Source organism: Crocodylus porosus, unplaced genomic scaffold (genome assembly GCF_001723895.1).
Source record: "Crocodylus porosus isolate Cpor-Errol unplaced genomic scaffold, CroPor_comp1, whole genome shotgun sequence".
Lineage (NCBI taxonomy): Eukaryota > Metazoa > Chordata > Crocodylia > Crocodylidae > Crocodylus > Crocodylus porosus.
The window spans coordinates 41,700,850-41,712,488 of NW_017728918.1; the positions used below are offsets into that span (position 1 = coordinate 41,700,850).

The 11,639-nt window shown below is 37.7% G+C and overlaps 1 long non-coding RNA gene across 1 annotated transcript in view; it reads right to left on the reverse strand.

Annotated features, from left to right (window-relative positions):
* Positions 1 to 1,594: 1,594 nt before the first annotated feature.
* Positions 1,595 to 11,639, reverse strand: part of LOC109312212 — an 11,869-nt gene continuing 1,824 nt past the window's right edge. Inside the window, exons 2-3 of the long non-coding RNA XR_002101744.1 lie at positions 4,895 to 4,938; positions 1,595 to 1,605 (exon numbers count right to left, since the gene is read on the reverse strand). This is a non-coding gene — a long non-coding RNA (uncharacterized LOC109312212). The remainder of the gene's footprint in view (positions 1,606 to 4,894; positions 4,939 to 11,639) is intronic.

An 11,639-nucleotide genomic window follows, 5' to 3' on the forward strand; every position in this document is an offset into this window, starting at 1 on the left:
AAAGAAAATTGATGTTTTGACTTTGTTACTTTTATCTTCTACCCCTGTAGCTGCTAGATACCACTCAAAATTTTGTCTGAACACCCTCCAGTTCTCTGCTATACTGCCTGGCATAATCGGGCAGGTGGAGATTTCAAAACTTCCATGACTAACTGCCTTTTTATTTAGACTGTAACTGTGTAGGAAGATCACATACAGTGACCACTGTCCATCCATGTGGCTGTGTTATTCCATTTGCTCTCAGTTTCCACCTTTGTTTTCAGTTTGGAACTCAAATTATTTCATTTCTTTTTCATTCAACATTTGTGACACCAAATAGTGACCAGTGGGGGCATCTACATGAGATGCTTACCGCAGAGTTCCTTAATTAGCTCCACAGTAAAGCATCTCCATCTATACATGTAGAGCTATTAGGCTGTAGTAAACTAATTAACTCCACCATAGATAAGTACTGTCAGACACAAGTACTAACCTATGGCAGATTATTTACTCTGCCACAACATGTGTATACAGTGACCAGGACTGGCTGGGGTATGAGGATGCTACAGTGTAGGGGCTGCCTGCTGGCTAGCCTTGAACTAGAGCACCCTCATTTCCTAGCCAGTTACTCCACAGCACAATAAACTTGCCAGGAGCAGCCCTGGGCTGGCAGGCTGACAACCACACCCCACAGGTCCCCTGCCAGCCAGGGCTGCACTGCCCCAGCTCAACATGCTTCAGTCCTGGGTGCACATATAAATGCTGTGCCTAGGAGCAATAGACTCCAGTGTGAACTGTGCGAGATTTTTTTGTGTCACATTAATGTTCACATGTAGATGCACCCACTTAGTTCAGTAAACACAAGCCTAAGTGAGATAAACTAAACAATTAACTTTACTGTGGATCAGTAGGCAACCTCTGCAGACCCTCAGTCTGTCTTACTAAGTAACCTAACCTGAGGGACCATTTCCCAATTTCTAGCACCTGTACTCTTCTAAGTAAGAGGGTGTCTCTTAATTATAACTTCTATCCCTACAGCCAGGGTTTCCAACCCTCCCAGTTTTGCTTTTATTTCTCAAGCAAAAATGTTAGCTAAGTGTTGAGGCTAGGATTATTTGGCAGTTGAATCTAAATAACATGTATTTTCTTCTCCCACCCAAACCCTGTGTTTTCTTTACAAAATTCTTACAAAACCCCCTAAATTTTAAATAAGCCCCAAACATAGAAGACATCGTCAAAAGATTCTGTTAGAGAATGCTGCACTAAAGCATGCCTGATCATATTTTCTGAATACAGAAATGGATGTAATGTCCCTTACTATGGGACCAGATGATGATATGAGCATGCACAAAAAATATGAGTGTACACAACACAAAATGATAACATGAATAAGAGTAAAGCTGTGGCGAAACAAGGATAATCTTTCTATAATTAGTATCAGAAATCAAGCTTTTTCAGGCTGATACAAAGAAGAGTAAAATAGATGAATAAGGCTGGTTTTAGAAAAACTTTCAGTTCGAACCTTGAAAAGTAACTTTTACATATAAATCACTGCCCAGTACATGTTGCAGATGCTCATTTGTGCTTAACCCACTAGTACAATGCACTCTGCCCCTGTTTCATTCCCTGGTATCTTGGTTAGCCAGGGATGATAACTTCTGAATATTGGGAAGACTGAAAGCATCAGACACTCAGATATCCTTGCCATATCCAATGCATGTAATACATCAGTCATGCATCTTACTATGTCCTTGTATTACAGAGAAGATATATGTTACAATTCGCAACTATGAAGCCTGGTTTTACTACAGGGTGTATAACCTCATAGCATGAGATTACACTTCACAATTAGCTCTGATGTGCACTTAAAACTTGAACAATCACACATTCAAGCATTTTAAAGTTACTCCATTTGAGGTAAGAATTAGCTTTGAGCTCTGCTAAGCAGCTCAATTTAGCTTAACTTCTAGATGTTCCACAGAGTTAAAAAAAACCAGTATGAGGTCCTCCAGCATCCCAGAAGACACCACTCCCAGGTGAACTAGTTATCCTCTGGGACTCTGATGCCCCTGCAATGACAGGCCAAACAGTGGAGCACATGCCAGTGAATGAAAGTAGGGGAGGGAGGGAAGGCAGCTGCCAAGTCACAGAAGGCCCAGTGGGGCTGCATGGCCAAAGCAGAGACATATACATGTGCCCAGACTTATCTTTGACCTCTGTTACCACCAAGAAGCACAGCCAGGGCTTGGGGACAGCAGTTGCAGAAAAGCGGGCTCTCCCTGAGTGTGTAGGGAAACCAAGGATAAGCTTTCTATAATAAGAAAGTTTCTTTCACATGGAGCCTGGGAGCATGCAGGGAGCCCCCTGCATTACTCCATGAGAGGGTTGTGTTTATGTGTGTGTATCTCTGGTTGTCACTGCCACCAGCAGTGGTGATAGCAGCAGCTCCTGGCATGCTTTGTAGATTCAGTCCCCTTTTTAATTCCAAAAGGAACTGCGAGGTTCATTCTTACTTCCTCTTTTGTCTCACACATAAACAAACAATTAAAATACAAACACACTTTGTCAAGGTCAAACTGAAAAAAAATAATTTGCAAATGCTGCCTAGAAGAATAGCCCTTCACATGAAACTAAGGCCAGTCAACGTATCATCAAAGCATAATTAGATAGCAAAGTATATTGGTCACAATATATTGAGAACTGCTTCTAGTCAGCTGCTCTGCCTTTCTAACCAGCAAATCAGTATTATTAGAAAATCATATAATTATTGCAAACCCGTTACATGTATTTTCTTCCTTATACAAAGTTGCATTGAAGATTTGCAAAGGTTTACAGCCCTGTACAAGAAATGACATTGGTTTACACTGACTTCTGATAAAAACTGTCTTCCTTCCCACAGGACAGGTAGACATGTAATTGGTTAGGATGGCACATTTTTGTTTATGCTAACTATAAAAAGAATAGAGATTCATGAATATATATTTAAATAAAAATATGATGAGTTGTGTAAATAGAATGATTGTTGGCCTGCTCCACTACCCAAGAGTTAGCGCACCAATTAAAGCTGTTACTTAATTCTAATTTATGAGCCACTGATTTATTGTATCAGATGTTAACAAAATTTGCACAGAAAAGAAGAAAAAAGGATTCAGAGACATACTGTCCTTTCCACATGGCTCAGAGTCAGTTATAAACAGCTTTTGGCACGATAAAGATTAGAATCAGTAATGCTCTGTTACAGAAATATAGGCATTGCCATAATGGACCTTTGGGTCATCTCTTCCAATATCCTGTCCCTAATAGTGACAAGATGTGTAGGAATTCTCCTGAAGTCAACTTTGTTGAAGGTTTCTTACTAAACTCTAATAGTTTTAAATCCAAAGAACAGGGATTTTCTGCCTTCCCCGACTCTATTCATGCATTAGCTATCAGAACTTTGACTCTTGGTTAGTTCTAGACATCAATAACACCTCATGGCAACAAGGTTTAGAGTCTAATTGCATATCAAGTGAAAAAGCATCCCTTTTCATCAATATATTGAGAAGGACATACAAATTGTGTGGACATTCTGCTAATCCACCTAGGGATGCGTCAATATTAATGACAGAAACTGCAAAATAAATAACTAAAACTGGAAAGAACTTTGGTTTACCCTACAACTATCACTGCAGTAGGAAAATTGTATTTTGGAGGGAAGAGGCTTTTTTAACTTGGAAAAGGAGTAGCATAGATGCAAATCATTCTATTTATACAATATGCTTATTCATTATGACCCAGTTATGTTTAAATATATAAATTTTTGTAACTGTACCATAAATATTTTTGTGTACAGTATATGGTGAATTTTGCAACTTGTATATTGAAACCAGAATATTGCTGGTCAGAGATTTTTCTAGTTTGGTTATGCTCTTGTGCTCAAGCAGTTAATCATTTCTTTGCATAATCCCAAATTCTTTTTAAGTGTTTCTCTTCCCCTTCTCCCTGCCAGTAGGTAGCAATGCAGGAGGTAATGAGAGGAGTCCACTGCAGGGCTGTGAACCAAAGCTACACATCTACACACCTAAGTGGGTACTACATGTTTTAATCAGAACATCCTTTTAGATTTGAAGCTCCTATTGTGAAACAGCCAAGAGTTTTATTTCAATGTTTTTAGTCTTTTGGCATCTAAACATGTAGGCCATTTATAGATGTGCTCTGCAAGGCGTGAGGGAGGGGTGCTTTAATTAGTGAGCCATGCTAATTTAAAGGATTTTTGCCTGTGAGTTCTATGTTCAAAATTCATTTGAGATCTTTCTAATGCAAACTATGTCAGAGAAGAAAATCTCCCAGTGATCACACAAATAAAAATGACTGAAACTAAATTTTACAGTTCATGAGAGACCTAATCTTGAGAATACCAAATGCTGATTGGGAAGTTGCTCAGTACTCCACATCATAGCTTAAGACCCCTATGATTTAGAAGTTTCTCTGTGGTGACATAAAGGTTTCCTTTATAGCAGCTATAAGATTCATTATCCCCTTCTCTGTAAATGTCTTTACATAGTTTTCTGCCACCAATTTTAGTTTTATTTGGAATAAACTTTTTCTTAGCTTTTAAATTATCAGCATTTATTATTTATTGAGTTTTTAAATTAATTGTCCAAATATTTGATATTAAGATCACAGGAAAGTAGGGCTGAAAAGGACCTCACAAAGTCATCTAGTCCATCCTGCTCAAGGCAGATTCATCCCTGAATGAACCATCCCAGGCGAGTGCAGGTTTAACCTGCTCTGGAAAGTTTCCAAGCATGGAAATTCAACAACTTCTCTAGGTAGCCTGTTCCAATGCCTGAACACCCTCATAGTCAGAATGTTTCTCCTAATCTCCAGCCAAAATTTCCTCTGCTGCACCATTGTTCCTAATCCTGTCCTCTACAGCCACAGAAAAAAAAGCCCATCTCCACCCTCTCTATAATCACCCTTCAGTGACACAGTCCTTAAGGGGAGGCTTCACTAGTAATGTGTAGGAAGGGAGAATACTATGTACTCTTAAATATGCTGTCTATAGGTTTAGGCTGTTTTAAGATTAATTTCAAGAAAATGTAATTTTCTGTGGGTATAAGATCATTTCCACTTTTGTGAGTCAGGACCCACTGAAATCAAAGTAAATTAGGTGACAGAATAAGTCCTAAGTAGGACCAAGATACAGTAGTTTTCTTAGGCTAAGTACAGACATTTATAAAGCCTGAGGAGGAATTGATCTAAGTTATGCAATTTCTGCAAGTGGTGTAGTTTAGATCTGTAGTGATTAAAATGCACATTCGCCCTTTGGTGGAGGGCACAAAACTTTAACCAGGTTCTACCATGTTTAAAGCAGTCTACATGTTTTGAACTTCTGTTCTGTTACTGGTATAGATCTATTCTGTGTGCTGAACTTCGGTTCTGTTATGGGTATAGATTGGCTTCTGATCACTTAGACTGAGTAAAAGTGTCATGTCTCTACCTGGCCACAATTTAAAGGCTATTTATACCCTTTTTACTTCACAAATTGGTTTGTGAAGTACAGATTTTACATTTGTAAAGCTTTTTGGATTATACAGACATACACATGCACTGTTCTGCTTCAAGTCTCTCTGAAGTATGCCAAATAAAATGTAATAACACTTTTGTCTGAGACTTCCATATGTCTGTACAGTTATTGCCATTCGTTCCAGAGATAAGCCTGTTGGGCTGTATTCTCTCATTGATCGCCTACAGATAAGCAAGCAGCAATGCATCTTGGAAGAATGATGGGTGTAAATGACCATGCCATTCCTGTTCTGATCCTGATCAAACCTCAGGACAATCAGTCGTAGGTCAAATTAAATGTCCATTTACAGGCACACTGACACAGATTTGGTCTGGAACGAATTTGTAAACCCCTGCTCAGATACTGTTATAAGACAATGACAAGGTTAGAGAACTCCAGACTTGTCTTGCTGCACTTGTCAAGGGGATACCTCTGTGTGCAGGTGTAATGTCATACCAACAGAGTCACCAAGTTTGGGATTTTATTTCTTTGTATATCTCATAAGCCTTATTTTAATATTTTATCTTTTTTTGTAAGTTATGTTTTCTTTTATAGTAAGCTGTCCTGAGTCTTTTTGAGAAGGATGGTGTATAAATCTAATAAATGAATACATTACATTTTCATGTTACATATTTTCTCAGGCAATTTTACTAGTGGAGTAAAATGCAAATAGGAACACAAATACCTGTATTTCTAGTCTCATTCTCACTTAATATTTAAATTGCTTTAATTTTTATCCCTTCATAGTATAATTCAAATTTACATTCCCTTCTTACTCTAATACATGTCTTACTTTATTGCTTGAGACAATGTGCAGGCCCTGCATGACATCATAGTACTGTTCTTTTGTAATCCAGTCTACAATGTATGATGTCTGTACAGATTCCTGTTCTTTTTCAAAAAAAGTTTTTATTTGTATCTATCTATCTATCGTGTGTGTGTGTGTGTGTGTGTGTGTGTGTGTAAAATAGAGATAGTCTTAAGGGCAACATCTTGATATAAACTCAGCAATGTTACAATAGATATTGAAACATTTAAATTTGTGTCTGCTGTCTCAGGTTTGTCTATAAAACATCCATTCTAGCATTTGTAATACAGTGAACTCATCTCAGCAAAAGATACTTGAATAGCACTTTAAAGCCTTGATTTTGCAAGATGTCAACTGGAGCCAGGAAAGTAAGCAAAGCCTATAAGCATGTGCTTAATTTTAACTTTTTCTGCTGGAATTAAGTGTGTTCATCATTTTGATGAATACAGCCCACTGTATTCAGTTTGCATCAGGATCACTATAAAATAATAACCCAAATAAATCCTTTATCTCATTTTCACTATGAATGTTGTTATTGATTAGATTTATTATAGTTCTTTATTATTTATATTACTTTAGAGCATAGCAGCTCCTAGACTCCACAGGGCAAGTTGTTGTTCCAATACTGAACCAAAGGATGGTTTTCTCTCAAAAAATTTTCAATCTAATGCAAAAAACTGATGGATATAGACTAGAGTACAAGGAAATAATGGGACAATATTGTCTTACCTAATAAGTAGCAGTCTAAGTACAACAGCAGTCAGTCTAAGTAGTATGAAGCCTGTACCAGTCTAATCAAAACCTTAACAAATGTTGCTGTCTCTTTTTCGAATTGCCTAATTTCACAAAGCAAATGCTTGGGGCACTCCGACTTCGTAGACCAGCTTTGGCAACATTTTCCAGCCCTGGATTGGAATGATCCAACTCAAGTACAGGATGAGTCAGCCCCAGACCCAAATGACACCACTGGTGCTTCACTCTGCTGCGCTATGGCACAAATAACACTCTACTCTTTCAAGGCAGTCTAAGTTGTCTATGAAACATTTATTCTCAGCTCCCAGTACATGGGCAGGTAAAGATGTGATTTGATCTAATGTGTGGATCTCACAGGGGTGTCTCCTACTATGCCACAGGGTTGCAACTGTCAGGTGTAGGGACTCTTGGTCCCGGCTGGACATGTGGCACAGCTGGGACCAAAAGCCCCATCAGGCATGGGACTCGCAGTCTCAGGTGCGCTTGTGGCACTGGAAGTTCACGCACTCTTGAGCCTAGGGGATTGGATCTGCCTTGATCCCCCAGGCCTGTGGTTTTCACACTGGACGTGGTGCACCCCAGTAGTAGAAAGCCCTGTCAGCTGACAGGGCTCCAATCCACACAGGAGACCTTGCTATACCTACAAATTAAAAACACACCAGCTATAAAATTAGTACACATTTTTTACATCTAACTTGATACCTAGTTGGAGCTTTTTATCATGTGATAAATACTTTGCAAGTGTAGCTGGTTTTAAGGTAATTGCACAATTAACCAGTTAATCACACTATACTTGCAACGTGTGGAAGGGGCCCTATGGATAGCATTCTTCTTTAACAACAATAACAAAATAATAATAAGTCCAGAAGTTTTGGCAAATCAAAAGCTTTGGCTATTTTTGTCTCTTTCTCTTCAAGGAAGGATATTTGTGTATTTTCTATGCAGTTATAGTGCTGATCTGTAGGAGTCGAATTGCAGTTTTAGATCAAGTCTTACTTATATGACCCTTTTAATGGACTTAAAAGCGTTCAGGTTGACTTATAACTAAGTAATAAAGCAGACAAAAAGCCAGGCAGAAATTAACATTAAGAGCAAGAAATCTTAAGGAAATGGTTTTAAAAATGCAGTTCCAAGGAACTTGAGTGATGCAATTTGCACCCTTTCCAAAGGTAAAAATAGAAAATCTCTCAAAGACAAGATCAGCAAAAACAGGACAGAGTGATATGTTTACTTACTGGAATGTCTATGATCTTGTAGTATGATCAAAGTATATGATCTAATTACTAAAGTTTGTAGGATACCTCATTTGGGAGATGAACCACATGCACTTAGCACAAAAGTGTATCAAGTGCTACATTTTGAAATTCAGCTATATTAAAAAGTCAGGTCTATAAGCTAGAAATTACAATATTGAGGCATTGTGCCTGCTTCTGTCACAAAAATATGATGTGACCTTGGATGTGTCTTTTACCTTGCAACGCTACAGTTTCCCTCTATCTGCCCACCATTCACAGGAAGACTGTTTGGCTGAATTGTGTTAAGCTCATTTAGATTTCTGAATGACAACATTTCCAACTATTTTAAAAATCCCAACTATTATTTTTAAAGTACATAAACACAATTCAGGAAATCACCCATATTTTAGAAAACAGTAAGAGAGATGCTTAATTTTAAGCAAGGACTTTAGTACTTTCCTAAATCAAGCACCACATTTATTTAAAATTCTATATTTAAAATTCTATATTGTAAATGATGTTAATGAGAAGAAGATGGCTGGGGAACTTAACATTCAGTTTAAAAAAACACTAATAAATATTTGCTTGTTTTTGCAGATTTTTTTGTCTAAAGAATTACCTCAGTGAGCAATTTTGGTTGTATTTGAACTGAGCATGCATAGCAAACAGTAGCTGTGAGCAATGATTACACAATACTCTCTGTATTTTCTCTTATTCATAACTTGTAACAGTCAGTAAATCCACATCCTCAATGCAAAGAAGTAAAACAAGAAATCTGCTTTCTTGCTGTTCTGAAAGTCATGAATTGGGCATGCATTTTAAGTTCATTGCTGTATAGTATTACAACATATGCTGATAACTCCATGGCATCTCCAAAACATAAAGTTAATAAGAACAGAAGAATTGCTTTTGTTGTTTCATTAAAGTTTTCTCTACTGTTACAGCATATGGACACAGATTCAATTTTGTTATATCACAATCTCTTCAGGTTTTTTGAAAAATCACACTGTATTTGAGACAAAGAAAAATGAATGCTGTAAAGCTAGCAAAAAGGTGGTTAAAATGTTTTTACTACATTTGATGCATTGAATAGCTTCTGTGCATATATTTTAAAGTAATTTTCCCACATTGCTGACATCCTAATGGCTCACTAACTGCTTGGGTATTTTAGCATGAAATTTAATTTGCGCTAATCAGACGGAAGCAAGGGGAGCATAAAATAAACAATTTGTGTTAATTTCATTTTTCATGGTATATATTCTCTGCAGTACAACTCAAAAAAAGAGAAAGGGATGTTTCTACTGGCTTTGTTCTTTTTGTTCTACTTATTAGGGACTACTTTTTTTTCTGGACATGGCTTTAAAAAATAAATGGGACAATTTGGCATATGGAACTGACTTATTTAGTTTTAGATTGTATCAAATTGAACTTTCCGGAGATGCTTATAGAAATCATGAATCGACAGGAGTCCTGTTGGCTTAAATAAGGCTAATACAAGGTAGAACACAGGCTACATAACTAAGCCATAAACAAGGTGATGCTGTTGAATTAAAGAAAGGGAAAGTGGGTGAGATCTTACAGATGTATTGGAACAGAGGGGCAAAACTTACTGTTAAAACAACTGCTAACCTAAGCAAACTATATTTGTGATGGGCATAATAACTGTTGCCCTAAAATAGGTGTAAGTTTGTCAGCAAAAAAACAAATTGTAAAATGTAAACAATTCAATTACAAAAGGCTGGGCTAAGGCTGTGTACTTCTGGAGCAGAGTTCCCCATTTCTTTCTCCCTAGGCAAGCTACAACAAGATCATTCGCACATATTTGCTTTCAAGTTAAGCCTTGTATGGTTATTGCAGAAGGAGTTGAGCAGAAGACCAAGAGTGTCTGAGCATAAGCGAGATAAAAAAAGGGACCAACAAGTCCCTTTATAAATTTTATCTTTTGTTTTCATAGCCAAGATCAACAAATCTAAAGATTTTTCTTGAAAAAACTATAGGGACTTATAATTATCTCATTCACAGGAGAATCACATTAACAAGAACTCTTATAAACATTCACAAAACATTTCACCAAGCTATCTCATGGTTATACACACAATCAGGACACCATTGTTATATGAGCAAAATGGATGGAAATTCACTAAGGGTGAATTGGTGTTGGAGGTTCTGACACTGAGACATTGCATGAACAATAGGTATCTTGCTAAGAAAGGTGTTGTTATCTGAATGGGTTAAGCCCCATGGATCCCCACAGTCAATGGGAAGGCTTAGGTACCTACAAGGAGTGATTCAGGTTTAGTTACCTAACCACACGCTACAAAAACTAAGGAGATGTAGAAATTCCCAAAAGGTGATTCGGAAATTCCAGCGTTGCCTAGAAACAGCAAATAGTGAATTCTAAGCAAATTGTCTGAACGCCCACCTCCTTACAATCATAGGCATTTATCTTCATATACTGGTAGTACAGAACACCTTGTCTCACTTCTTCTGAGGCTTGGGGTGACACAGCCAACAGCTTTTGCCCAATAACCCATTTGTCTGAGGTTCCATTTAGGAAGTAGGAAACCCTCTTCATCCCTCTTCATCCTAAGGGTATTTTAACCAGCATGCTCCAATTTCAAGGAGAATGCCCAAACCAGAACAGGCTGGGAAGTGGATGCCCTCCTTCTTCCTATTTAAGAAGCTGACAATGCAATATTCATGGGATCAGGAGGAAAACAAGAAAGAAGGAGTATACCTTTTAGCCTATAGGCTGCAGCACTTCCCCTCACCATAACCCCAAGATAGAAGGAGACCTGGCTTTTGATACCTACTCCCAAGTCTCTATGATTTTTTTTATTAGATAGCCTTTAGCTAAAGGCTATCTTTTTATTTCATAATTATAGGTTTCAAGTTTTGTTTTGTTTTGTTTTACCTGATGGAATATGTATTTATTTAATTTCTGTCCTTAAACAAATTCCCCAGTGAAAAGTGGCATTCAAAATTCTAGATGTTCTCTACATCACTTTAAAATGATATGATCATAGTACTGCAGAATGAAAATGAGCCATGATAGGACTATTTCCTCACACTTCCTGACATTATTTAATTAACACATGGCTAATAAATCTTAAAGTTTTCCTTATGTTTTCTAACCATAGAACTCTCACCTTCATCTGCTTAAGACATTTTCCAATCTTTGTTCAAACGAGAGACCAACTGGCGGCTTCGGCAGTGGTGTCTCGAGGCAGGCTTTGGCTTCCTGGACAATGACCCACACATTACAACGAGGGACATGCTCAGCTGGGATGGGCTTCACCTGTCCCCCAAAGGTAAG